We start from the raw sequence: 27,738 nt of genomic DNA, 5'->3' as shown, positions 1-27,738 counted from the left end.
CAAAGAAGACTGAAAATTTGACAGAATTTTTAAAGTTTTACATCAGGCTTTCCCAGGGGGCAGAGTTCTGTCTGGAACTCTCTGCTGTTTCTCCTTTCCCTCAAAGGTGGAGTCAGGGGAGGTTCAGGGAGGAAGGAAGAAGAAGAGGTGGTGGAGGATGGGAACCCTTAAGTCCAGTGGATCCTTTCTGGACTTAAGGGTTCTAGGGGAGTGTGGCAATTAGGATGGACTGGAGGAAGTAGAGAGTCCCCCTAAAGTGGAGGTCAGTACTGCTATAGTGCATCTCTTTTCTTTGACTTCATGTGTTTAATATTGCTGAGGAGAAAGGTGAGGAGGGCCCCAGGCTGACCAAGGACCCTGTTATGACTAGTACCCGAAACCCTTCTAAATCCTTCCCTTTGCTTGAATCACTCAAAGGTATGATTGCCTTAGAATGGGATTCTCCTGTGGTCAATTTTTGGGCTTTTTGGAAAGTTGTATCCACTTGTTGCTCAGGAAAAGAGAGAAGTTAAGGATACCTTGGGCTGTATCAAAGGGGATTACAGTTCCGGTACAGGGAGGCACTGTTCTCAAGGATGCGCAAGACAGGAATATAGAAGCGGTACTGAAGCGGACCTTGAGATTGCGAGTCTGATGCTTCAGGTGTCAGTTGGCAGTGGTGTTGTGGCGAGGACAAGCTTACGTTTGTCACAGCATGTAAAGGAAGGTTTGTTGGTAGGTGGTAGTTCCATTCTGGATAGAAGAAGCCAGAGTTGCCTTCTTGACCTTTGATCTGGTGGGCACGTATGTGAAAAATATGGCCTCTGTTGTGGCAGCCAGATGTCTACTTTGCTCTGTATCTAGTCAGTGAACTCAGTGTCCAAGACTAGATTGGCCAAGCTTCCTTTTAAAGAGAGCTATTTGGAGAAGGTCTTGTGAAGAGAGCAAAGGTTTAGGGGGTGCCAAAAGCGTCAAGGGTGCCGGAGGATATGCAACGAGAGCCGTCGCACCAGAACTATTTCAAAATCGGTTTTGAAGCTCGAAGAGAAACTTGCAGGGGAGACCTTCTGGTGGTCAGAGAGCTAGACTTTTTAATAAGTTTCAGTCCTTTTGGAACTCCAGGAGAGGAGGTAAGAATTGGAGGTTCTGAGCCAGCAGGAACCTTCCAGAGCTCTCAGTGATTCAGTGAATTTTCCCAGACCAATGGGTTTTTGAGGTCGTAAGGGTCGGTTATACCTTGGAGTTTCCCATCCTGTTTCAGATGTTTCCCCTTCTTGGGTCCGTACTAAAGAGAGAGACTGTACAGACAACGCCCGATACTTTCCTGTACGTAGTGATTGGTAATTCCCAGACCAGGGTCAGTAACCGAATTACTTTGCGGTCCCCAGAAAGGAGGGACCTGTTATCAAATTCTGGATCTGAAGTTGAAAGTCGGTCACAGCGATGGCGAGAAGTGGGAATTCTTAACATCCTTGGCTATGACCAAGGCGTATCTTCATATCCCCATGAAGGAACGCTATCAGAAGTATTTCAGCCATAGTTAGAATAGAGGGCTGGAGAGCAAAGAATCAGGGGGAGAAATGGTTAAAGACAGTTTCAAAATGGTGGCGTCTGCACTACTACCAAAGGCAGCGATGCTACCATGTGAACCCCATGTCCACAAGGAAAGGCTGAGCCACTCCTGCCCTTACCCCCACTTCATGCATGGACTTCTATGTCCTGCTCGTCTTCGGGGGGGGAGGGATGAGAACTACAAATCCGTGCATTCAGTGGGGTAAAACCAGGACTGGATCAAACTGTCCAGAGTGGATCCAGTTAGGAGACAACACTAGCATTTGAGGATTCCCCCATGTTGCAGCCTCCACATCCACAATTTTGGAAATCCACCATTCTGAAATTGCCTTTAACCATTTCTTCCCCTGATTCTTTGCTCTGTCCATTTTAACTTGTCTGGCTTCGTGCTGCTACCATTGCGCAGGGAAGCCCCGGCAGAGGAGGAAGAAGCTAGGTAAGCGCTGCTCAGGTTTTCGCCAGCTCCAGGAGATGGGGGGGGGGGGGAGGACGGGAAAGAAGCAGCAGCTGGATGTGCCAAGGGGGGGGGGAGAAGGAAAGATGAATGTGCTACATGCCTTTGGGGAAGAGGGAAGGGAAGGTGATAATGTCAGGGGGTGGGAGAGAGGGAAGGGATGGTGGTGGTTTGAGGCAGGAGGGAAGGGAGGGAGGTAATGATGTTGGGGGAGGGGGAGACAGTTGTAAGGGAGAAGGAAGGGAAGGTGATGATGTCAGGGGGTGGGAGAGAGGGAAAGGATGGTGGTGGTTTGAGGCAGGAGGGAAGGGAGGGAGGTAATGATGTTGGGGGAGGGGGAGGCAGTGGTAAGGGAGAAGGAAGGGAAGGTGATGATGTCAGGGGGTGGGAGAGAGGGAAGGGATGGTGGTGGTTTGAGGCAGGAGGGAAGGGAGGGAGGTAATGATGTTGGGGGGGAGGCAGTGGTAAGGGAGAAGGAAGGGAAGGTGATAATGTCAGGGGGTGGGAGAGAGGGAAGGGATGGTGGTGGTTTGTGGCAGGAGGGAAGGGAGGGAGGTAATGATGTTGGGGGGGGCAGTGGTAAGGGAGAAGGAAGAGAAGGTGATGATTGCAGGGGTGAAGATGACAGAGAGGCTGGGTGAAGGGAGAAGGAAGGTGAGGATACCCCAGGCGGGTAGAGGGAGTGGTGCTGATGATGCCCCTGTGGGGTGTGATGACTGCTGTTGAGGCTGAGGTGGGAGTTACCTGCGTGACCCAGGGCAGCGAGTTCTCAGATGTTGTCCCACCAGGACTGTAATTTGGTGCCTTCCTTCCCGCTGCGTCTCCTGCCAGGGACCCACAACCTAATCAGGGAGGGGAAGTACAAAATATACAATGATTTTTTTCAATTAAAGAAAACAAGGCATTTCACAAACAATTTTCTTTTCCGCACTAGTAGTAAACCTTTTTCTTTTAAACGTATTCTAAAGCAATTGTATCACTTTACGTTTTCTTGCCAGGGTCCACCTGTTCCCAGGACTGCCTAGGACCTCTTGCTCTGGCTCAGCGCAGTCCGTTGGATCAGATAAGCCTTCTTCCATAAACATTTGTAGAAACATAGAAACATAGAAATGACGGCAGAAGAAGACCAACCGGTCCATCCAGTCTGCCCAGCAAGCTTCACACATTTGTTCTCATACTTAACTGTTTCTCTTGGCTCTTAGTAACCTTATGTTCTAATTCCCTTTTCACCCCCACCATTAATGTAGAGAGCAGTGCTGGAGCTGCTTCCAAGTGAAATATTAAGTTTGATTAGTTGGGTAAGCGGCAGCATAGCTCTCTGCCATGAAGCAGAGGGCAATGCTGGAAATGTGTGAAGTATCAGTTTTTCTTTTCCCCTGTCATTGAAGCAAGGAGTCATGCCGGACATGCACCGAAAGTGAAGAATGCCTTGAAAGTCACATTAACTATCATCAAATATTGAAAAGCCTAATAATTGGTAATACCTATAAGCCCATGAACCCATCCCTGTTTTTTTTTCTTTTTTTCTTTTCTTTTTTTAATTGGGAGATGGATGCCCTTCATCCTTCTACTCTGTGAAGGTGGACACCTACCACCGGCCACTGGCATCCCGCTCCGTTAATGCCTCTGTGGCTACTGCCGCTCCATGCAGTGTTTTACTACCTGCTCTTTATATGCGTCCTCTAGAACTGATGGATCCCATCCCTGGGTTTTTTTATTATTTATTTAATTGGGAGATGACAGCCCTCCATCCTTCCGCTCCGTGAAGGTGGACACCTACCACTGGCCACTGGCATCCCGCTCCGTGAATGCCTCTGTGGCTACTGCCGCTCTGTGCAGTATTTTACTACCTGCTCTTTATATGGACACCTACCACTGGCCACTGGCATCCCGCTCCGTGAATGCCTCTGTGGCTACTGCCGCTCCGTGCAGTATTTTACTACCTGCTCTTTATATGTGTCCTCTAGACCTGATGGATCCCATCCCTGTTTTGTTTTTTGTTTTTGTTTTTTATTTAATTGGGAGATGACAGCCCTACATCCTTCCGCTCCATGAAGGTGGACACCTACCACTGGCCACTGGCATCCCGCTCCGTGAATGCCTCTGTGGCTACTGCCGCTCCGTGCAGTATTTTACTACCTGCTCTTTATATGCGTCCTCTGGACCTGATGGATCCACAATATTTATCCCATGCCCCTTTGAAGTGCTTCACAGTTTTGGACTTCACCACTTCCTCCGGAAGGGCATTCCAGGCATCCACCACTCTCTCCGTGAAGAAATTCTTCCTGACATTGGTTCTTAGTCTTCCTCCTTGGAGCCTCAGCTCGTGACCTCTGGTTCTGCTGATTTTTTTCTGTTGGAAAAGGTTTGTCATTGTCTTTGGATCGTTAAAGTTTTTCAAGTATCTGAAAGTTTGAATCATATCACCCCTGCTCCTCCTTTCCTCCAGGGTGTACATATTTAGATTCTTCAATCTCTCCTCGTATGTCAACCGATGAAGACCCTCCACCTTCCTGGTCGCCCTTCTCTGTACCGCCTCCAACTTGTCCTTGTCTCTTTGTAGATACGGTCTCCAGAACTGAACACAGTACTCCAGGTGAGGCCTCACCAAGGACCTGTACAAGGGGATTATCACTTCCCTTTTCTTACTCGATATTCCTCTCTCTATGCATCCCAGCATTCTTCTGGCTTTTGCAATCGCCTTGTCGCATTGTTTCGCCGACTTCATATCATTAGACACTATCACCCCAAGGTCTCTCTCCTGCTCCGTGCACATCAGCCTTTCCCCCCCCATCGAATACAGTTCATTCGGATTTCCACTCCCCAAATGCATGACTTTGCACTTCTTGGCATTGAATTTCAGCTGCCATATCTTCGACCACTCTTCCAGCTTCCTTAAATCCCGTCTCATTCTCTCCACTCCTTCCGGCGTGTCCACTCTGTTGCAGATCTTAGTGTCGTCCGCAAAAAGACAAACCTTACCTTCTATCCCGTCCGCAATGTCGCTCACAAAGATATTGAACAGGACCGGTCCCAACACCGATCCTTGCGGTACACCACTTAAAACCGCTCTCTCTTCAGAGAAAGTTCCATTTACCATCACGCATTGTCTTCTGTCCGTCAACCAGTTTGCAATCCAGGTCACCACTTCGGCACTCACTCCCAAGCTTTTTGTTTTATTCACCAGTCTCCTGTGCGGAACCGTATCAAAAGCTTTGCTGAAATCCAAGTAGATGACATCTAGCGCTCTTCCTTGATCCAATTCCTTGGTTACCCAGTCGAAAAAGTCAATCAGATTTGTCTGACAGGATCTTCCCCTGGTGAATCCATGCTGCCTCTGGTCCATCAATTCTCCGGACTGTAGATATTTCACTATTCTCTCTTTCAACAGTGACTCCATTACTTTTCCCACCACCGAAGTGAGGCTAACCGGTCTGTAGTTACCAGCCTCTTCTCTGTTCCCACTCTTGTGAAGCGGGACCACCACCGCTCTTCTCCAATCACTCGGCACCACTCCCGTTTCTAGGGATCTATTGAACAGGTCACACAGCGGACCCGCCAGCACATCTCTGAGCTCCCTCAGAATCCTTGGATGAATCCCATCAGGCCCCATGGCTTTGTCCACTTTCAGATTCTTTAGCTCTTCCCATACATTTTCTACTGTAAAATGATTTTCATCTATTCCACTACCCTCCAGCTTCTTGTGTAGAAATGGTCCTTCTCCAGGGTCTTCTTTAGTGAATACAGAGCTGAAGTATTCATTTAATATTTCTGCCATTTCTTCGTCTCTCTCCACACATTGATCATTTCCACCTTTCAATTTCACTATACCACTATGGACTTTTCTCTTTTCGCTGATGTATCTGAAAAATGTTTTGTCACCATTTTTTATCTCCTTGGCAATCCTCTCTTCCGCTTGACTTTTTGCCAACTTGATTAATTTCTTCGTCTCCCTCAGTTGAATCAAATATTCTTCTTTGTGCTCCTCCCTTTGGGATCTTTTATATTTTTTGAATGCTGTTCTTTTAGCTTTAATTTTGTCAGCCACCTCGTTTGAGAACCAGATAGGTTTCATTTTCCTTTTGCTTTTCTTTACATTTCTAACATAAAGAGTAGTTGCCTTGGTGATTGCTCCTTTTAGATTGATCCACTGCTGATCCACATCTCTCTCATTCTCCCATCCATTTAGTTCTTCCTCTAGGTACTTCCCCATTTCCTCAAAGTCTGTGTTTTTGAATTGTAAAACTCGGGTCTTTGTGGTTCTTTTCCCTATTCTTTTAGTGATATTAAACCATATTGTTTGATGATCACTGGTGCTGAGGTGGGTGCCCACCTCGACATCAGAGACATTATCTGCATTAGTGAGCACTAAGTCGAGTATATTTCCTTCTCTCGTGGGTTCTAATACCATTTGTTTGAACAAAGCTACTTGCATGGCATCCACTATTGCTCTACTATTTTTAGATTCTGCAGATGGGATTTTCCAGTCTACATCTGGCATATTAAAGTCACCCACGATCACCACTTCTCCCTTCTTACCTATCTTATGGATGTCTTCAACCAGGTCTCTGTCCAGCTCTTCCTTTTGGTTCGGGGGCCTGTAAACCACTCCAATATAAATTGATGCTCCATCATCTGTTTTTAGGTCTACCCATAGTGCTTCTTCCTTGCCCCAACTTCCTTGTAGCTCAGATGCTTGGATATTGTTTCTGACATAAAGAGCCACACCTCCCCCTTTTCTATCCACTCTGTCCTTCCTTAACAAGTTATAGCCTGGTATTGCCGTATCCCAATCATGAGATTCTGGTATTGCCGTATCCCAATCATGAGATTCTGTGAACCATGTCTCTGTGATAGCAACAATGTCCACTTCTGCCTCTATCATTAGGGCCTGCAGATCTGGTATTTTATTTCCCAAACTATGAGCATTTGTGGTCATAGCTTTCCAGGTACTCTCTTTAAGATTATTGCTTTTCCTGTACTCCTTATGAGACTTTAGTTGAGATTTGTTATTCACTTCACTCTTTCCTTTTGCAGTTGTGCCACTGATGCCAGAGTTATCCATCTCAATTTGCTTTTTCTTTTGGTTATGTATCTTGAAATTCTGCATGCATTGGTTTTCTCTCTTTTCTGGTAACACTTCAATGTTTTTCTCTAGGACTTCAGTTTTTAATATAGGGAAGGCTTTTTGTTCTTGTTGCATTTGATACTGTGTGTGTCTCCTAGTAACTGGTCCAATTCTACCAGAGCCCACTGTAATCCTGGTTTTTAATGATTTACTTAATGACCTGCTTGAGTGGGGGGGTATACTTGTTGGCTGCAAATCTGTCACGAATGGGTGACTATGGGACACATGTGTAATCCTACCTGAGCCTACTGTATTTCTTTTTCTTGACTCCTGGTTATTCTTTGGTATTGGGGAATTATTTTCTGAGTAATGCAATGTGGGTGTATTTTTTGTAATTAAAGCTAATTGAGCTTTAACCTCAGTCAGCTCCTTTTTCATAGAAGAGAGTTGTGCACAGATTGGGCAAGTTCTACGTTTCCAGATGTTTTATGTTCTCAGTAGCTGTATCAGGTCCATAAGAATTGAGTCTTCGTGGCTCCCTTCTGTCTTTCAGTTCCCTGATGGGAGCTTCCTCTCTTGCCCAAGTTATATAACTGTTGCTTGTTTTCTAAATTATATTTCTGTTCTCTTTTCCTTGTGATTCCTTTCGAAAAGCTTCCTTACTTTTTCTTTACGTGTTCTCTCTCTATGTTTATGGTTTTTTTTTGGGGGGGGGGGGGGGTTTTAAAGCTCGGGCCTGGCTATTTTTTTTTTATATTTGGTGCACACTTAGCTGTGGTTCTTGAAGCAAAGTTTGCCGGCTGGCTGGCGCTGTCGTCTCTCGGAGTATCTTCTCTCCTACCATCCTTAGCCTCAGAAAAAGCGTCTGTCTCCCTTTCACTGCATCTCTTCCAGTAGCTAAGACATGCAACGTGTTCCCTCGGTGTGACGTCCACGCAGACTTGTTGTATCCCTAGCTAATAAGCAAAATGATATTTAAGTAAACCTTAACTTCGGAGAAGGAACAAGCTCAGTAATCATTTGTTCTCAGGTTGGTCTCCACCTGGAACTTGTAACTTTTGTATCAGGTTCAAGCTTTTGTTTCTTTTTTTCTCTTTCTTTTTCTCAGTTAAGGGTTTCTTTCTTACAGGTTTGTTTGTTTTTATCTGGCAAATCTCTTTCCTTAGCTCTGTCCTTTGCTTAAGCTTTAATTGAGGGCACAGCCAGGGTGGGATGAGGCTGTAGATTTCAAAAGGGTAAGTGTTGGTTGTCCATGCTGATGGACTGTTTTAGATATATATATATATATTATATCTATATACATAATGCAGCCAGGGATCAGCTCCAATGAGCCGTCGCTCGTGTTCCTGCTTCTTTGACGCAGGTAGCCTGTGCGCTGTTCAAACAGGGAGCCACTTCTGTGGTTCACCTGCACCTCTTCTGCCACGTTGGAGTGAACAGAGCTCAGAGAATTTAGCCACGGACACAGAATTGAAGGACCCCCACGGCACGGCTGTATCCCCTTTACCTTGACTGTATCCTACTCTTCCTCTTACCTTGACAGGAACCTTGGCTCTAAACACCCAAGTACAGACTTCCCAGTCATTCTCTAGTTCTCTTTTTTTTATGCTTTTAATACTTTTACTAGGCCTGAGGAGCCGAGCACTACATCAGCGCACCCGCTCTTAACAACAGTCAGGCTTCTCTCTCCAAAGCCCAAGTGTCCGTAGCTTTGCTAAGCATGCTGGGACCTCAGCTTGCAACGACATCATAGTGCCAGGAACCCTGTGCCTGCCGGACACCGCTCCGTATACACCAGAGACCTCCCCGTCAGGCCTTCACTGGCTGGCCTACTCCTGCCCTGCCGGACTCCTGACCCAGGGAACCTTTTCTCCTCTTTTGGACACCCTGTTTACACAGGTAAGAAGGAAGAGAAGGTGGTGGTGATGCCAGAGGGGTGGAGGGAGAGGGAAGAAGGTGGTGGTGATGCCAGAGGGGTAGAGGGAGAGGGAAGAAGGTGGTGATGATGCCAGAGGGGTGGAGGGAGAGGGAAGAGAAGGTGGTGGTGATGCCAGAGGGGTGGAGGGAGAGGGAAGAGAAGGTGGTGATGATGCCAGAGGGGTGGAGGGAAGGGGAAGGAGGTGGTGATGATGCCAGAGGGGTGGAGGGAGAGGGAAGGTGGTGGTGATGCCAGAGGGTTGGAAGGAGAGGGGGAGGGAAGGGGTGATAATGCTAGAAGGAAGAGAAGGTGGTGGTGATGCCAGTAGGGTGGAGGGAGAGAGAGGGTGATGATTCCAGGGGGTGGGGAAGAGAGAAGGGAAGAGAAAGAGATGATTTCAGGGGAAAGGAAGAGAAGGTGATGATGCCAGGGGTGGGGGAGAAGAGGGATGAGAAGGGGATGGTACCAGGGGTGGAGGAAAGGAAAGGAATCGCTGCTTTACTCTATTCCTCCTTCGGCTCTTTGCGTCGCCCCTGCCCTTTCCCCTGCCTTCTGCGAGGGCAATTCCGGGCCTCACCTCATCTTCTCGACGTTTATATCTCCCGAGGCAGACTTTCTGTCAGAATCAGATCTCCCCAGGAGATTTCAGACACTCTGGGAAATTATAAATTCTGTAAAGGAGTTTTAAAACTCCGGGAAAAAAAGACTTCAGGCACCACAGCGCAAGTATTTCAGCAGAATCATTAATCAGAAAAACCTCCAAATTATTTTTAGGCTTGCAATGTGCTCGCAGATTTGATTGAAAATTAAAAAAAAAAAAATGCACTGAAGCCCCCTTAATATGAACTGCAAGCCCATTAAACATCGGTCGTGGTGTGCAATTCGCCAAATTGACTGCGTCAGGGAGATTTCGTGTCCATGAAAAGAGTTCCCTCATATCCTAGAAGAAACAGAGAGGAAACAGTAAAATACTTTTTACCACCATTTTACAGCCTACGCATGCTATAAAAGCAGGGGTGAATTTTAAAAGCGTCGCTCGCGTTAAAAGGCTCACGTACGTGAGAGTGACGCGTAGTTTAAAAGCCACGAATTACTTGCATATTGGTACATGTGCGACTTAAGAAAAGGGGTGGAGTTGAGGCGTGACGAAAGGCGTTCCAGGGCAGGGCCAAAAGTTACGCACATAGGATCCGTATTTTAATTCCGGCAGCCGCCATGCTTGCTGCGGCTCCTGATGAGGTGTAAGCCTGCGGAAATCTCTATTTAGGCCTAAATCACCTGGGTGAGGTGTCTGGGTCAACCGTGGGGGGGAGCGCAGGCTGAAAGACCAGAGGGGTCTGGGTGACTGGGCAAGCCGGTGGACTTAATGGTAAAACTGGAAATGGCCTTCACGCCAGCGTGCTTTAAGATCTGCTTCCCTGCGCGTGATAAAGCCGACAAAGTCCTGAGAAAGACCTGCGAAATATGTTTGCTCGAATAACCGCTTAAAATTAGGAGCACACATAGGCACGGTAGGCGTATTTTAAATCATACGGGTACAATTGCATCCGTGATTTAAAATTCCTGCGGATGAGCACTCACGCGCCCATACGCTTGTGTATGGACGCCTGCACGCTCGTTTTAAAGTTACCATTCCTAAGAAGGTGTACTTATCATCAGCTCTACGTGATACTGTGGTGCACAGCCTACATGCAGTGTTCTAAAATGGCACAACTGCACTGTGTAATGCATTTGACATGAAATCTGTCCAATCAGAAATTACACCTGCTCTGATTGGTTGCAAGAATTTATCCCAATTAAAAAAAAGAATGCAAATTTTAAATGCAGTGTCACAGAGTACGAGTCCTGGGGCTGCGGTGGAGTTGACAGTACTCAGCTTTTGGAGCACAGGCTGGGTGCACACTGGCAGCAGGCAGACACATTACTAGCTGGGACGGAGGAGGCAGCTTCACCTATAACCAGCCTCTTCCCCCATGGATTGGGCCTTTGGGTTCTGAGGCTAGCAAGGCATAGGCGATAGTCCACAGCGAGGAGAGTGATTCAAGGTCAGGGCAGGCAGTGGACAGACACGTGCTGGAGTCCAAGCAGAGGGTCGAGGCAATGAGAGATCAGTCAGAGGGGGAACAAGGAGAAACAGAAGACATATACAAGCAGACAGACAAGACAAGACAGAGACTAGGACAAGGCAGGGAGCTGGAGCAAGGCAACAAGGAGGACAAGGCAGAGCCTCAAACAAGGCAACGAGGAGGAAAAGGCAGGGGCTGGAACGAGGCAGGCAGGATCCAGAGGTCAACGAACACCAGCTAACACAGGAGGACCTGTTGCTGAGGTATCGATCAGCTGTCTTGCCAGCGTTTAAATACCCTGAGCGGGTGAGGTCATCGTAGTGTGCCGCGGAGCCTGTTCCTGCTGTGGGCCCTAGAAGAACTGGACATGAGCGCGCCCATGCCTTAGGGAGGAGCTGTTACGATTCTGCTCATGGGCCTAGCCGCGAGCAGCCTCTCACCTCCAGCCAGTTCTGCTCCCCGATGCCGTCTGCCACTGTCTTCATCCCTGTGGCCAGGAGGCTGCTGCCGGTGTTTTCCCACGGTCCGGAGACCACCCATGCTCTGCTCCTGCATGGCGGGCCTTGCCACCGTGCATCCATGCGGCCTGGAGCCGCCTCCATCATCCTGCCTTTGTGGCAGGAGCCGCCGATGCCCTGCTTCCTCCCTTGCGGCCAGGAAGCCGTAAACAACATCCTCTTCTGCGGCCAGGAGGCCACTCCGGAGCTCCTTTTCATGCAGCCTGGAGGCCGCCATCATCTTTTTTCTCCTGCAGCAGGAGCCGCCTCCAATGCTTCGGGCCTGCTTCCTCTTCACAGCATGGCTGCTGTCCCTGGTCCTGCCTCCTTAGGCACGAGGCCGCGCCTCTCCCCGGATTTAAAGGGTCAGTCCTTCTGGCGGCTCCTCCTCGTGATGTCATCCTGGCTTTCCTCTTCAGCCCTACAAAAAGACTCAGCCTTCAGTTCCTCTTTGCCTTTGCAAGGAGTCAGTCATGGAGCTGGACTGCTCCTGGATCCTCCGTTCCAGCTCTTCGGTCCAGGAGTCTCCAATGATGTCCTCCACTTCTTCAAGGCACTCTGTTCTTTGTGGAAATCCCTTGTCTTCCTTCCTTGCCTTCCTGATCCTTCATCTACATCTTCGTTCCATGTTTGGTCTCTCGCCGGATCCTAAGCTCTTGTGTTCAGATGTCTTCATCGTCTGACCCTCCTGATGTCCTCACCTTCAGATCTTCCTGAAGTCCTTGCCTTCTGATGTCCTGAAGTCCATCCTCCTGTTGTTCTGCCTTTAGGAGCCTCCTCGATGCTCTTGGTTGAGTGACCTGGGGGTCCTGTCCAGATGTGCAGCTTCTCAGATGTCTTGTTCTCCAGTTCACTTGACACCTCCATGATGCTCTTGATTGAGTGCCTGGGGGGTTGAAGTCCAGATGTCCTGACGTTCCAGACATCTTTGTGTCAAGTTGCCTTCGTCTTTGGATCCTTTTGATGTCCTTGTCTTCAGATCTTCGCTGTCAAGCATTCAGACCCTTTTGGCTTCTTCATCAAGGAAGCCTTCAGACTCTTTGGCTCCCTCGTCAGGGTAGCCGTCTTCTCAGATATCCTGGTTCCGGATCTTACTTCCTAGTGGACTGCTGTCCTTTGTCCAACCGGGATGACCTCTGATTCGTCTTCCACGCTGGGTCTGAAGCCGCCGCTTCTTCAGGTTCGCCTGCACCAATCACGCCTGGTCGCCGAAGCTCTGTCCAGTATGGTTGCTGCTACGAGTCTTGGCTGGATTCCTTCATACTAAGTTTTAACTCTTCTGTCGTCTATCCACTCAGCAAGTGTCTTCATCAGTGTTCCTGATGTTCTTTTCTTCAGCCTTGCCTCATCCTTATCCAGTATCTTTTGACCTTGTCTTCAAGAGTCCTCATGTAATTGTGTCTTCAGTCTTCAAGTCTTGTTCCAGTTCCATTGTCTGCCTTCGACCTCTGTCCATCCTGGCGCATTTGCTGTTCCCGTACGGCAGGTCTGAAAGGGCTATCGAGTGGCCGGAGGGCTACCCCAGAGACCAGCATTGCGATGTTGGGACTCTACTGATGCGTCAGGTTCGGCGGAGGTCCGAGCCCCTGGTCTTCTACCTGTCCACCTATGCTTGGACACATCTCACCTGCCTCAGCGCTTCCACGGAGCTCCTCTCTGCAGGGAGTGCTAGGGATCGCTCCCTAGCACTCCCATAACTGGAGCAGGGTAACGGCTGAGTCAGTGTCGGAGCAACAGCATTGGAGGGGCTGCAGCCCAGCCTGGAATCCAGGGCGAGTGACAGATGGCTGTGGCAGGCATGCCGTCATCTGCCAAACTTCATACACAGACCCCGTTCTCCTTTAGGGCTAGATTCATCATTCCCTGCGGAATGATGAGCTGTGGCAATAAAAGGGGGCGGGGGGGGGGGGAGTTAGTGTGCAACCGGCCACATTACGGCGGTGCAGTTTCACCTGCCGTGCACCTGTGACCTGAAGTACCTGACCTGGAAGGTCATATTTTTGGTGGCAGTCACCCCACAGGTAGATTTTAAAAGCATTGCTCGCACAAAAATGGCCCAGTGTCCTGTTTCCAACCATGGCCTATCCAAGTCCCAAGTACCTGGCAAGTATCCAAACATTAAATTAATAGATCCCGGGCTACTAATCCTTATTGATTAATAGCAGTTTATGGACTTCAGCTCTAGGAACTTATCCAAACTTTTTTTAAACCCAGCTACACTAACTGCTGTAATCACATCCTCTGGCAATGAATTCCAGAGCTTAATTGTGCATTGAGCGAAAAATAATTTTCTCCAATTTGTTTTAAATGAGCTACTTGCTTGCTTCACAACCAGATCTTTTAATTTGTTCTTTTTTAAAATTTCCTTATTTACAATTAAATAATAGATTCATGAACCAAATATGATCATAAGAAGAAAACAGATAACAAAAGGTATTATTCATAATTTGGCATGATCAAGCCTAATTATTACTAGAGAATGGGGAAGATGATGATATGAATAACACTTGTTAATGCCAGCAGATCCAGTTCAATTCAATTCAGTTGCCCTCCTTTTAAATCAATTCCCAGGAGTCTTATCATGCAAAAAAAGAATGTAAGTGAAGTAGATGTGAGAATGCAAAATTATTATTATTATGGTAGGTAATGAAGCATTTGCAGGGGAATTTCAAGTAGAACTTAGTTCCAGTATGCAATACTCACTGCTCCAGTAACAGAAACTGCTTCCTGCGAGCCTGAGCTGCTCGGGAGACGTCGGGGAATAGTTGAATTCTCTGCCCACAAAAAAAAAAAAAAAGGACATTTTTAGAGGCAAAATACTTTTTTATAAAACGGGTCCTTATCATTGTCTAGGCAAAAAGTTACTAATAATGTAGCTCTAGCAGGAATCTCCTGCAGAGAGGCTTCGAGAAATGTAGCTACACCAGGGCTTTGGAGCTGGAGAATATCTGTCCCCTGAAAGAGGTCTCTTTGGCAAGTAATCGATTTCAGAAAGCAGTGGAATTGTGTCCTCAGGGACGGAAAGGTATTTCGTGAAGATACTTTTTTAAATAGATCCAGTGGTGACAGCAGCCTTGCAACTGTTGCTGGGAAGCTAAGGAAGCGCGGGTCCCATGATCCCTACCCTTAATTAACAAGACCTTAGAAGATTTGGAAAATTGTCGCCCGGGATGCCATTCCAGCCACCTGTTCGCCAGCCCAAGGACTCTCTCTGGTCCCGCTCAGCCAGTTTGGACCCGATGTCCAGAGAATACCAACAAAACCGCTGGACCGATCGAGACAGGGTTTGGTCCATTTTGGCAAATTAACCTCCACGGGTCCATCAAGGATCCGCCGGTTCCTCAACCGTCCCCAGCTCTTCACAATCTGGGGAGATCATGTTTGGGAAGGGGGGGAGAGGGGGGTGGGCGGTCACAGTGGTTAAGTGAGAAGAGCTTGCTGGCACAATAATACTAGTCCCAGCGGGAGAAACGGATGCAGCATCCCCATCCCTTGGACTGGCAGAGTTAGGGCCAGTAACAGCAGCGGCAGCAGCAGCCGAGGGCATGTCTGCCCCCAATGTGGCTAAAATAGACTGACCAGCTGGCTGTGGAGGTGGCTGGCCTTGACCTGGACTCCCTGAAACACCGGAGCAGCAACGCTGCCCAAAACGAACTCAGTCTTCAGAGGACCAAATAAAGCGAATATAAATGGGATTCGCAATCATTTTTTTTTTTCTCGTGTATTAAAATACAAAATCTTGTGGTATGTTTGCAGTATGGAGATACAAAGCTGCATAAATACAATAGTAAATAAATATTGAAACTCCCTCCCTCAGCACATTATACACGGAAGGGCATTCTGGCATTACTCCTAGTCCAATTGGGAATAGTTCTGACTATGAAAAATTAATTGTGAATCCTGAGACAGCAACAGAACCCCTCAGCAGCTCAGTTTATTTTTTACCAGTGTTTAGAGAGAGGGCAGGAGCGAGAGAGACGGGGGAAGGTTGGTGAGAGAAAGCAATAAAGCAACAATAGGGACTCTACATCCCCCCAACGTAACACCTCTACCAGTATCCTTTCTCCCTGCACAATGTGCCTAACACTCTCCTCATCTCTCCCACCCCCAGCATCTCACCCCTGCTCCCCTCCGTCCAGCTCTATCAGGTGTGATTTTCGGGCACTTGGGGGGGGAGGGCGTTGACAGTGGAATGCAGAGTCGTCATCGGTCTAAAGCAGGGCCTACAGGCAGCGGTCGGTACCTTCAGTCCAACAGGTCTGATAGCGGTGGTGAGCCAGCTTTTATTGTTCATTTTACTGGTTATGCAGTGTATAAATTTGTTAAATAAAGGGTGCTGGAGCTGATGTCATCTTCTGAAGAGTACCACCAAGCTTTAGGTCAGGGGCATGAAATCCAACAGATTTAAGACACGCCCACGTATGTGGAGCAATAATACGTGGACCCCAGCAGCATTATTTTTTGTCCTGGTTCCACGCTGCTGCTGCTGATCACCTCTGCACAGCCATTAGTGAGGTGGAGAGCAGTAGGGGGCAGAGTCACCATGACAGTGAGATGACTTGAATTCCTCCCGTGGCAAGGCAAGAGGACGTGGCTGAGGCAAAATCTGGCTGCTCGGTACTGCTGGGGTCTGTTCTGGTTTTTTTTTCCCCTGCTAGTGTAGGGTTCCTGGAGTGCCCACGTTGTTCTTGCAGGACCTACTTCCAGGACAACAAGAACCCATACATTAAGTGGGTCAAACTTCTCGCTACTGTGGGTTTCCTGCGGCAGAACAAGGAGGAGGGGTAGCACCCAAATGAGTGCTGGGAGGCAGTGTACCAATGAATCCCATCTGTGAGTGAGAGAGAGGGAAAGTATGTGTATATGTGCATGAGTGGGAGAGTGTGTGTATATGTGAGAGCACAGGAGTGAGTGGGAGAGTGTGTGTATATGTGAGAGCACAGGAGTGAGTGGGAGAGTGTGTGTATATGTGCATGAGTGGCAGTGTGTATATGTGAGAGCACAGGAGTGAGTGGGAGAGTGTGTGTATATGTGCATGAGTGGGAGAGTGTGTGTATATGTGAGAGCACAGGAGTGAGTGGGAGAGTGTGTGTATATGTGCATGAGTGGGAGAGTGTGTGTATATGTGAGAGCACATGAGTGAGTGGGAGAGATGGGCCAAGCTTGTGAGGGAGAGTGCATGAGAAAGAGACAGAGAAGGCGTAAGGGAGAGCCCATGAGTGAGTTAGTTTCCCTGTTTCACTATTTGCAGTCTTGCAGGTACTTCAGTTTTTAAAAGATCATGAAATTTAACCTTAAAATCTTAACCTTCCTCAAACAAGTGTAGCTTATAGCAATGAGCACCTCTGGAATGAGCACTTACTGCCAGTCTTTATGGTGGCTTAGGGCCTACAGTGGCTCCCAACCAGGATATGAACCACCAGTAAATATTGTGTTTGGAACGGCTTAGTAAAAAGATTATAAAGGTTAAGGAGACCTTTGTCTCGGTGTAAAAGGGGATGGTGGATGGAGGAAGCAGGACCAAATATCTCATGATGCCCAGGCAGTCAAGTGCCAGGAACCAAGTGTAACCCCCTCTCTGGCTTAGGGGCACACGAGGGTCCTGGGGCCAATCCTTCAACACAGTCCAGGGGCCCCGGGACAGGGTTCTTTTCCCCATGGGGGGAGGACTAAATCTTCCAGGGCCCGAGATGGCTGGGGTGACTCTCTTTTCGTTGCCTGGAGAGGAGGTAACAGGTGCCTGTCAGGTTCAAGGGAAGGGAAAGTGCCACAATAGTCTCTGAAGGCTCAGCTTCAGTGTCCAAAATTAAATCTTTGCTCTCAAGAGTTCTTAAATGTTTAGAAATGGCACTTTCACAGCAGTTCTTGGCTTGATAAGATGAAACTTACAGTTCTGCAATTTATCTGTGCCAGCGTCTCAGTATTAGGCAGGAAAAGCTCTCACTCTCTATGGCTTAGGCAAGCAGGATTCCCAGTCGGGAAGGGTGACCTTAGATGGGATGGGAAACCCCTTACGAAATTACTGATGGGCAAAAAGAATTACAGTCTCCGCACCGTCTCCCTTCAGTTTCTCTCTCCCAGGGCGATGTCTCCGTTGGGTGCCCTCAGAATAGAAGTGTAGGTCTTACAGTTCGCTTCTTCATTGGTCTCAATAGGATTTTTCTTAGGAAAAGCCCAGTAGCAGGGAACACAGCATCTCTCTACAGATATTCCCTCTTCAGGCTGGAAGGGTGGCCGAAAACCTCCTCCTGGAAACTCAGAAAAAAAATCTTCACACAAAGGCAGAAAAATCTGGAATCTTCCTGCAGCGGGTCAGCGTTAGGTATCTTCCCCTACCTCCTGATCTAACCTAGCCGGCGGATTCCCCGAATTCCTCCAGCCAGCGGGTACCAGGACTCTCACAGCAGGAAACCCAAAAAGGCAAAAAGATTCAAAAATCTTAATCAGAACCAGCACCCAGGCAGGCTCTGATCCCCCTTCCCACTGGGGGATTGGCCCAGGCTGTGTAACCCAGTACCCAAGCAGGGGAAGAACTCAAGGAAAACGTTCCCGCGCCTCTCTAAACCAAAATGGCACACCTACAGGCCGATGCAATGCCGTGCAGTATAAAATCAGAGGAACCACAGAAAGCAGCAACATGAAAAGAAAAAAAAAAGTCGCCTTGCCAGCGATCAGGTTAAGAAAACGGACGCTCAGTTTATGAGCGTCCGTTTTCCTAACCCGTGGCTGTGCACAGGTTAGGAAAACAGACACTTGTAAAATTGAGCGTCTGTTTTCCGAACCTGTGCACAGCCACTTCTCCTGGGCGCCCAATGCCATGGACGTGCTAGGGATGCATAATTTATTTATAATTTTAGCGGTACGGCTCATTTGCCTTTTGCATCGAGCGCCCAGGAAAGGGGATTGTGAGTGCATTAAAAAAAAAGTGCATCCAGTCGGGATGCACATTTTTAGCGCGTCTGTATTGCTAGATTTGCTGTAGCCTGCTTTTATAAGCAGCAGGGGGCTGGCCATCCCGGCAACCTCAGTGAGGGAGCTGTTCACAAAGCCAGCACTCCTCCCTCCACTACGTTTCCTATCCTAATTCACAGCGTGCAAGACTAGGGCCTTATCGTGATGATCCCAAAGAGGTAGATCTTCAAAAGTACGCTGGATTTTATAAGACACGCGTGTAGCCGCGCATCTTATAAAATCCGGGGTCGGCGCGCGCAAGGGGTGCACATTTGTGCAACCTGCGCGCGCCAAGCCCAGCGCGCGCTGCCTGTTCCCTCCAAGTCCTCGGAGGGAACTTTTCTTCGCCCTCCCTTCCCCTACCTAACCCACCCCCCCCACCACCTTTGTCGGCAAAGTTACGCCTGCTGAAAGCAGGCGTAACTTTGCGCGCGTCGCTGGCAGCCCCGCTCCGTCCTCCGGTCTCAGGGGCTGGTCTGGAGGCCTCGACCACGCCCCCGGGCCGGCACCACGCCCCCCCGGGCCCGCCCCCGAAACGCCGCGTCGTTTCGGGGACGCCCCCTCCCGCCCCTTTTCGAAAGCCCCGGGACTTACGCTCGTCCCGGGGCTTTACGCGCGCCGGCGGCCTATACAAAATGGGGCGGATTTTAAAACCCCTGTGCGCGCCGGCGCACGTAAAGCCCCGGGATGCGCGTAAGTCCCAGGGCTTTCGAAACGGGGAGGGAGGGGGCGTGTCCGGGGGCGTTCCCGAAACGATGCGGCGTTTCAGGGGCGGGCCTGGGGGCATGGTGCCGGCCCGGGGGCGTGGTCGAGGCCTCTGGACTACGCCCCCGGGACCGGAGGACGGAGTGGGGCTGCCGGCGACGCACGCAAAGTTACGCCTGCTGAAAGCAGGCGTAACTTTGCCGACAAAGGTAAGGGGGGGGTTTAGATAGGGCCGGGGGGGTGGGTTAGGTAGGGGAAGGGAGGGGAAGGTGGGGGGAGGGCACGCGCAGGTTGCACAAATGTGCAGGTAGGGGAAGGGAGGGGAAGGTGGGGGGAGGGCGCGCGCAGGTTGCACAAATGTGCACCCCCTTGCGTGCGCCGACCCCGGATTTTATAAGATACGCGCGGCCACGCGCGTATCTTATAAAATCTGGTGTACTTTTGTTCGCGCCAGTGGCGCGAACAAATGTACCGGCACACGTATTTTAAAATCCGCCCCAAAGGATTCATCACACAAGGCTGGCCTAGCGTCTCTCTGCAGGAAGCAGGGGTCACTTGGCGGCCCTGTGTATGGCAACTCCTGCATCGCTGCGGTTGGTTTCGGGGGTGGAGTTCAATAACCCAGTTTTACTTTGGAGAGGGGGAGGCAGAGATACCCAGTCAGTTTGTACATGGTGTAACCCTAGTAGCACTCTAAAAATTAATATTATTATTATTGCTTGATTTTGCAATCATTTTCTTTCTTTAAAATTGAATTCTTGTTTGCAGTTTAATCATTAACCTGAATTAAAGCTCAGGAAAAGAAGGGCCTACAAACAAAAGAAATGAATAAGCTTAATTGACATTATGTTGAAATATAGCAAAATCATCTCAAATCCCCATGAAGGAGGGTAGAGCTCTGTGCTTCGGAAAGGCACCATATTCAGCTTTTCCGCCTCAAAGGGAACATTTCAAAAGCTGCCGTTGCCATAGGATGCTCAGGCGGAGTGATTTTGCTTATGCTACATATTTTAATGGAGTAGCTTTTATTTGCAAAGAAAATGTTTAAAAAAATTATTCTTAAGATCCTTCGAGTGCTTACTGGGGACCAATGATTAGGATTATGGGGTTTTACTATGCTTAGAAGTGCATGCAAAGCAGATCATGGTTTAAGCTTATGCCCTGCCTATGATGGTCCTTTAAACTTGGCGTACGCTTGTTCTTTTGAGATATTTCTACGTGAGAAATCTTCAGTGTACACTATTGGCATATTGTGGTGATATCCTGGTGCCCATGGCAGTGCCCATAATTTGTAGGTAGATGTCATTATTAAAGTTGAAGTAGTTAGTGCAGGATGAATCTGATAAACAGGCCGATACAGTACAGTGTGCTCCGATGTAGCGTACTGTTAGCCTGCTCTTGGACGCGCATTTTCCCTTACCCCTTATTCAGTAAGGGGAGGAAAACGCACGTTGATGGCCCTATTAGGTATGGGTGCGGGATACAGAAAGTAAAATGTGCAGCCAAGCCGCACATTTTACTTTCAGAAATTAATTTCTCTCGGCACCGGGAATGGGCACAGAAAAGCAGTAAAAACTGCTTTTCTGTGCACCTTCCGACTTAATATCATGGCGATATTAAGTCGGAGGTCCCGAAGAGTTAAAAAAGTTTATAAAAAAAAATTTGAATTCGGCCCGCAGCTGTTGGGCCGAAAACTGGACGCTCAATTTTGCTGGCGTCCGGTTTCCGAGCCCATGGCTGTCAGCGGGCTCGAGAACCGACGCCAGCAAAATTGAGCGTCGGCTGTCAAACCCGCTGACAGCCATCGCTCCGGGCTAAAAGGAGGCGCTAGGGACGCGCTAGTGTCCCTAGCGCCTCCTTTTGCCTGATTCTACCGCACCACCTCATTTGAATACTGTATCACGTGCACCGGCCACTCGCTGGTGCGCGCGCCGGAAGAGCGGGCGTTCGTCCGCTCTCCCGCGTTTTTTACTGAATCGGCCTGTAAGTTTGTAATCATTTCCGGTGTGCATTGGTGTTCCAAGGTGGATGTCTTTAGAAATGTTTCATATGCAGTTATGACTAACCAAAAGGCACCACCTGTAGATAAGTCTTTTTACCGTGGCTCTAAATATACCAAACGAATCCAAAGGATATAGCAATGTGTATATCAATAAATACACTGTTTTTTTAAGATGCCGCATCAGCAAGCCTGGCAACGTATTCAACCATCCAAAGTTGAACCGTCCGGTCTGATAATCATCTGCGGCTCTTAACGGCTGTGAAGCCTGTAAAGAATTGTTTGAAAATACCCAACTGGAAACATTTTTATAGTCAGTCTGAAACAGTTACAAAGCCTGTAGAAGGTGTATATATATAGTGTAGAATGGCTCTAAGGCCTGCAGTAATATTAAACAGATGTTTTGTCTGTCCCGACTGTACAGGATCTGTCTCTAAACCTGACAACGGCTGGTGTTTCGCTGCAGGATTGCAGCTTCATCAGGGGTAATTAACCTTGGGAACAAACGAAAGAAACGGGTTCAGACGTGAAATCAAAAATTAAATCACTTAACCTAGTGAGGTAGAAGAGCCAACCTCCTTCTTGTGGATGCTGAGCCTCACAGCAATTCTTCAATAGAAGCGGGACCGAGACCGCTTCAACCAGGTTGTGAAAATTAAATAGCCCGCGTGAATTCAGGAGTAATGACGTCATGACGTTTCATTGTCAAGGCAACCATATCAACAAACAACGTGTCGCTTTAAAACAATTTATCATAGGAAAACCTGTAGTTCAAGAGCAGAATTGAGGCCAGTAGGATGCACAGTATTCAGTAGATAAATCCAACGTTCTTCTTGGAACAGGGCTGTATTGAAATCTCCACCGCACCAGGATGGGAAGAGTTGTTCCAAAACGCATACTCGTAGTGAATCAAAATCATGAGAGTGCTCCAAACAATGAGATACCAAAGGTGCTATAATGCGTGTTTTGTTCAAACAGGATCTGTGTTCTATCATCCTGGTTTTAAGCGGGCGTCTTGACTTGCCCACGTACCAGAGATTACAAGGGCATTGTATGAGATAGACAACTCCAGCAGATGTACAGTCCGTCTGATGTTTTAATGAAAGAGTAAAATGAAGTCTAGAGAAAAAGATAACAGATGTGACCCTGTAGGGGTAGTACGCTGTTGAATACCAGAGTCAGAGTGGACTAGCTGGTCTTGCAGGTTAGTCCCACGAGTGTAAGTGATCCGTGGAACTTGTTGAAATTCTGGATGAAGCTGGAGAATGTGCCAATTGTTACAGATGATGTTTTTCATTTTGTGTATCATAGAGGAAAACGGAAGTACGCAGGTAAGAATATCCACATCATCACCTGATTTAGGTAAAAATAGCCTCTGTGAGAGAATTTCGCTCTGGTATAGGCTCTTTTCATACAAAGTGCAGGATCACCTCTCACCTGGAATCTGGCGCTTAAGGAACGTGCTCGGAGTTTGAAATCAGTAACAGTGGTACATAACCGTCGTATTCGGAAAAAATTGGCTGACCGGCAAATTTTCTTTTAAAGTGCGGGGGTGAGCACTTGAAAAATGTAAAAAAAAGTATTGCTGGAGACCGGTTTCCGGTACATTGTAGTGATGAAATTACCAGAGGTCTTAATGATGGTAATGTCTAAAAAATGAATTCTTTCCATCTGAATATCTGCCGTGAAATGCAGATGGGCATTACAGCCATTTAACCAGTTCAAGAAAAGAAAAAAGGTTTCAATAGTATCTGACCATAAAAGAAAAATGTCCTGCAGCGAAACACCGGCCGTTGTCGGGTTTAGAGACAGATCCTGTACAGTCGGGAAGACGGAACATCTGTTTAATATTACTGCAGGCCTTAGAGCTGTCCTACACGGACTATAAATATACCTTCTACAGGCTTTTCAGCTGTTTCAGATGGACTTCTACACAGACTATAAATATACCCTTTACAGGCTTTGTAGCTATCTCAGATGATTATCAGACCGGACGGTTCAACTTTGGATGGTTGAACACGTCGCCGGGCTTGCTATTGCGGCATCTTAAAAAACAGTGTATTTATTGACATACACATTGCTATATCCTTTGGATTTGTTTGGTATATTTAAAGCCACGGTAAAAAAGACTTATCTACAGGTGGTGCCTTTTGGTTATTCATTTTTGATACACAGGACCAATCCATGATTTGTCATATGCAGTTATGCCATCTGCATGGGGAATGTTACTGAATAATGAGTCTATATCTCCGACACAGATTTGTCGGCGACATACAGTTCCTCATAGAACTGTGTGAAATGCCGACTCATGCCCCCCTCCCCCATCCTACAAAAACTTCCCCGTTCTATCCTTGATTTTGGTGATATGATTTTGCCTTAGCCTCTCCTTTAAACGTCCAGATGTGTTTCCAAACTCAAAATGGTTCTGTTTCACGAGGTCCAACGGAAAAGAACACTGATGCCAAATCCAGAGCCTGTAATTCCCTCCTGGCCGATTCTAACTTTGCCTCTGTCTTTGGAGCTGGAGACCTCTTGCGGCGTAACTCAAGTTTTGCAATCTTTTGGACAACTTGCAGATGTGTGGCCTTCTGTTTTTTTTCCTTTAGAAACGAGGCTCTTGCTATTAATTTGCCTCTCGCCACTACCTTCAGGCACTCCATAAGGTACCCGGGCTAATCCCCTCAGTGTCACTGAGTTTCAGATATTCCCTGATTGCCTCCGACAGACTTTCATTCTAAGAGTGGTCGCAGGGTGTGTTATCATTCAGCCGCCGGTGGGATGAGGTCCACTGGCGGCGTGAACCTCGGGGGCGTCCCCCGAAGATGATGTCACCCGCGACGGATATTTAAGGTCTTGGAATTTGCTAACACATCGAGTTAGCAAGGGTTTCGTTACCTGAGCAACTCTGCCTCCTCGGACTTACCAGAGGTACCCGCTCCTCGGGGGCCTCGCTCTCTCCTTTGTTTTTCAGGTGACAGTCTAGAACCGGTACTCGCTCCTCGAGGGCCCTGATCCCAGACTCGCTTCATATACTCTTCTGCCTGGAAGTCTTCACTACCAACTATCTCAGCTACATCAGTGAGTTACCATCGTTCTCTCTGAGCTTTCCCTGGAACCAGGTACTCGCTCCTGGAGGGCCTATACATTCCAGCTCCTGGGCTTCTATGAGACATTGTGTGAGTGTTACCTTCTGCATACCCTGCCTACTCACTATATCTCAGTCTCTCTTCAGCTCAGCCTCCAGGGATCGCTGTTCCAGTATCTGAGGGACTACAGCCCAGCCGGGCATTCCAGCTCACTACTGCCACCTCTGGTGGTTCAGTATACTGTCTAATAAAAGAACTAATGTGTGTCTGTCTCCTAACTCTGAGCCTGACCGGTGGTCCTTCTCGGGATCTTCCCCCGGGTGTGTGGTCATCTGCCACCGGTCCAAGGATCCACCCTCAACTCTCATATATAATAACAGATTGCGAACTCCCTAGCAGACTGCCAACTCAGTCGATAACAGTAAGAGCATGTGTGTGTGTGGGGGGGGGGGGGGGGGGGGGGGGGAAAGAGAGGGTCTGATACCCCGAGAGTGTGTCAGTGTCTGTGAGAGGTTGTGGGTCAGTATCTGTGAGAGAGGTTATGATGGGTATAAGAGCATGTATGTATGTGTGTGCATGTGACAGTGTATGTGTGAGAGAGAATGGACATGTGAGTATTTGTGAGAGAGAGAGGATAAAGTTTGTGTGTCCCCCTAACCCCCTAATCCTTGATAATCTCAGGGTGACTGGAAATCAAGAACTCCCAGGTATGGACAGCAGGGGCTTTTTTAAAACCCTTATTAGTGTTAATTAATGGGTGTTATTTGATATATGGGCTGTTTGAAATATTTTATTGGTATTTGGGAAATTTTTTAAAAAATGTATATGATTTTAATTAATAGAAGTTATTCTTATTTGTCAGTAGTTTTAAAATATTCTTTTATTAGTATGGTTTTACTATTATCATTGATGCTTTATATTTCCTGATTTTATTTGTTTTAGGAGGAATAGTGGTTCTGTTTTTCCATTGTTACACACAGAGTCTGGCTTCTTGGGGTTTCCATTTCAGTTTGTCTAATTTATGATCCTTTATTCTGTATTTGGTGAGGGTCTCTGCTCTGTGCACCTGACCATGATGAGAGATTCTGCTAGCGTGCAGTGTCTGTGTAGGGATCTATAGCAATCGGGTTTGTTTTCTTTCCCCAGTAGGTGGCGTATTGGTATTCTGGGACCCAGTGTAATATTTACCTGTGCTTTTTCACAGATAGGGTTATTGTTAGAATCCTCGGTGTTACTGCTGTTACGTTACAGTAGGTTTATATAGATTTTGAGTGTCTTTTTTGCAGGGTTTTGTGTTAGTTCACAACGTGTCTGGCAGTGGAAGGTGATTGTGAGGTGACACTAGAATTTGAAAATATCTTTTTGTATGATGAGCTGTAAGGGAAATTCATGCTCCATTGTTGGGGGAATTTCTGTGGATGCACAGAGAGTTACAGAACTGGAGGTGAAGGATTTATATTGACATTCTGTCCCTTCCTGTATACATTCCAGACTTCACTTTCATAGCCATAGAGAATTAATTGAATGAGGCTATCAAATAATTTTAATAGTAGTTTTACTAGAAGTGTGAAACTCACAAACTTTTTAAAATTACGCAGAAGACACTTTGGACTTTATTAAGACTTTTTTTTAGCCAATTTTAAAGCAGGGGGCCATGCTATGGAGGTGGGTGTGATGAGGAAATGTCATTTTGACTTCCCCCCACCCCAAATTCTTCTGTCTAGAGATGCCACTGATTTTCTGTGACCTTAAGCAGTAGTACAAGAAGGATTGGGATGGCGTGTGCTGGAGAGGTGCACAAATGCATTGGCCCCCGGGTACCGGAGACCCTCGGTAGGCCACCGCTGGAAGATCTTGATTTTGTGGTCTTTCCAGGGTACTGAGCCCAACTTCCGTGCTTGATTTCTCTTTCACAACAAAGCTATAAAAGTACCCCACAATATCTCGGCACGTTGCTCCGCGGTGATCCCAAAGTCCGGTGAGCTCTCTCCAGTTTAACCGCAGGAACTTCTGCCTCGTCGTTATCTGATCCCAGCAGGGCCGTGCATATACTACTCACAACTTCAAAGCAGTCCCCGTACTCAGGCACCTTCTTACCCCTCTGAAACGCAGATTCGTTCTGCGGGCCTTGTTTTCCATATCCTTAATACGTTCACCGAGCTCTGTATTAGCCATTGCCAATTGTCACGTGTTTTCTGCAACCGCGCCACGTCCGAGGCCTGATCGTCCATCCTCATTTCTGCCTCATCGACCCCTCTCCCCAGATCCAGCAGGTCATTATGTAATTCGGTTACAATCTCCATGATTTCCTTTTTTATCCCCACCTTGTCGCTCCGTGTGGGTCGGCGCTTCCCCGGCGTGACTCATGTTCAGACCTTGGCCTACCTCTGGTGTCGTCGGCGCCATTGCTGCACCGGTTAGCCTGACTTCAGTGCCAGGAAAAATAGTGGAAAGTGTTCTAAACATCAAAATCTCAGAACATATAGAAAGACATGGTTTAATGGAACAAAGTCAGCATGGCTTTACCCAAGGCAAGTCTTGCCTCACAAATCTGCTTCACTTTTTTGAAGGAGTTAATAAACATGTGGATAAAGGTAAACCAGTAGATGTAGTGTACTTGGATTTTCAGAAGGCGTTTGACAAAGTTCCTCATGAGAGGCTTCTAGGAAAAGTAAAAAGTCATGGGATAGGTGGCGATGTCCTTTCGTGGATTGCAAACTGGCTAAAAGACAGGAAACAGAGAGTAGGATTAATGGACAATTTTCTCAGTGGAAGGGAGTGGACAGTGGAGTGCCTCAGGGATCTGTATTGGGACCCTTACTGTTCATATATTTATAAATGATCTGGAAAGAATACGACGAGTGAGATAATCAAATTTGCAGATGACACAAAATTGTGCAGAGTAGTTAAATCACAAGCAGATTGTGATAAATTGCAGGAAGACCTTGTGAGACTGGAAAATTGGGCATCCAAATGGCAGATGAAATTTAATGTGGATAAGTGCAAGGTGATGCATATAGGGAAAAATAACCCATGCTATAATTAGGTGCTACAACCCAAGAAAGAGATCTAGGTGTCATAGTGGATAACACATTGAAATCGTCGGTTCAGTGTGCTGCGGCAGTCAAAAAAGCAAACAGAATGTTGGGAATTATTAGAAAAGGAATGATGAACAAAACGGAAAATGTCATAATGCCTCTGTATCGCTCCATGGTGAGACCGCACCTTGAATACTGTGTACAATTCTGGTCGCCACATCTCAAAGAAGATATAATTGCGATGGAGAAGGTACAGAGAAGGGCTACCAAAATGATAAGGGGAATGGAACAACTCCCCTATGAGGAAAGACTAAAGAGGTTAGGACTTTTCAGCTTGGAGAAGAGACGACTGAGGGGGGATATGATAGAGGTGTTTAAAATCATGAGAGGTCTAGAACGGGTAGA

General features: G+C 47.5%; 2 protein-coding genes across 3 annotated transcripts in view; one reads left to right on the top strand and one right to left on the bottom strand.

The window, feature by feature from the left end:
- LOC115078000 (serum amyloid P-component-like) overlaps positions 1–3,067 on the bottom strand; it is a 34,042-nt gene extending 30,975 nt beyond the window's left edge. The window contains exons 1-2 of the mRNA XM_029580530.1: positions 2,991–3,067; positions 2,750–2,847 (exon numbers count right to left, since the gene is read on the bottom strand). The gene's annotated coding sequence lies outside the window, so the exon portion shown is untranslated. The remainder of the gene's footprint in view (positions 1–2,749; positions 2,848–2,990) is intronic.
- The window catches only part of DUSP23 (dual specificity phosphatase 23), a 79,606-nt gene that overhangs the window by 33,101 nt on the left and 18,767 nt on the right, over positions 1–27,738 (top strand). Inside the window, exon 1 of one of the 2 annotated variants that reach the window (XM_029580536.1) lies at positions 8,899–8,972. The exons of the other annotated variant lie outside the window; for it this stretch is intronic. The gene's annotated coding sequence lies outside the window, so the exon portion shown is untranslated. Of the gene's footprint in view, positions 1–8,898; positions 8,973–27,738 lie in introns of those variants that run through there. 2 annotated transcript variants of the gene reach the window in all.

Source organism: Rhinatrema bivittatum, chromosome 16 (assembly GCF_901001135.1).
Source record: "Rhinatrema bivittatum chromosome 16, aRhiBiv1.1, whole genome shotgun sequence".
Taxonomy (NCBI): Eukaryota; Metazoa; Chordata; class Amphibia; order Gymnophiona; family Rhinatrematidae; genus Rhinatrema; species Rhinatrema bivittatum.
The sequence above is the reverse complement of the archived record's forward strand: the minus strand, read 5'-3'. Positions and strand labels throughout refer to the sequence as shown.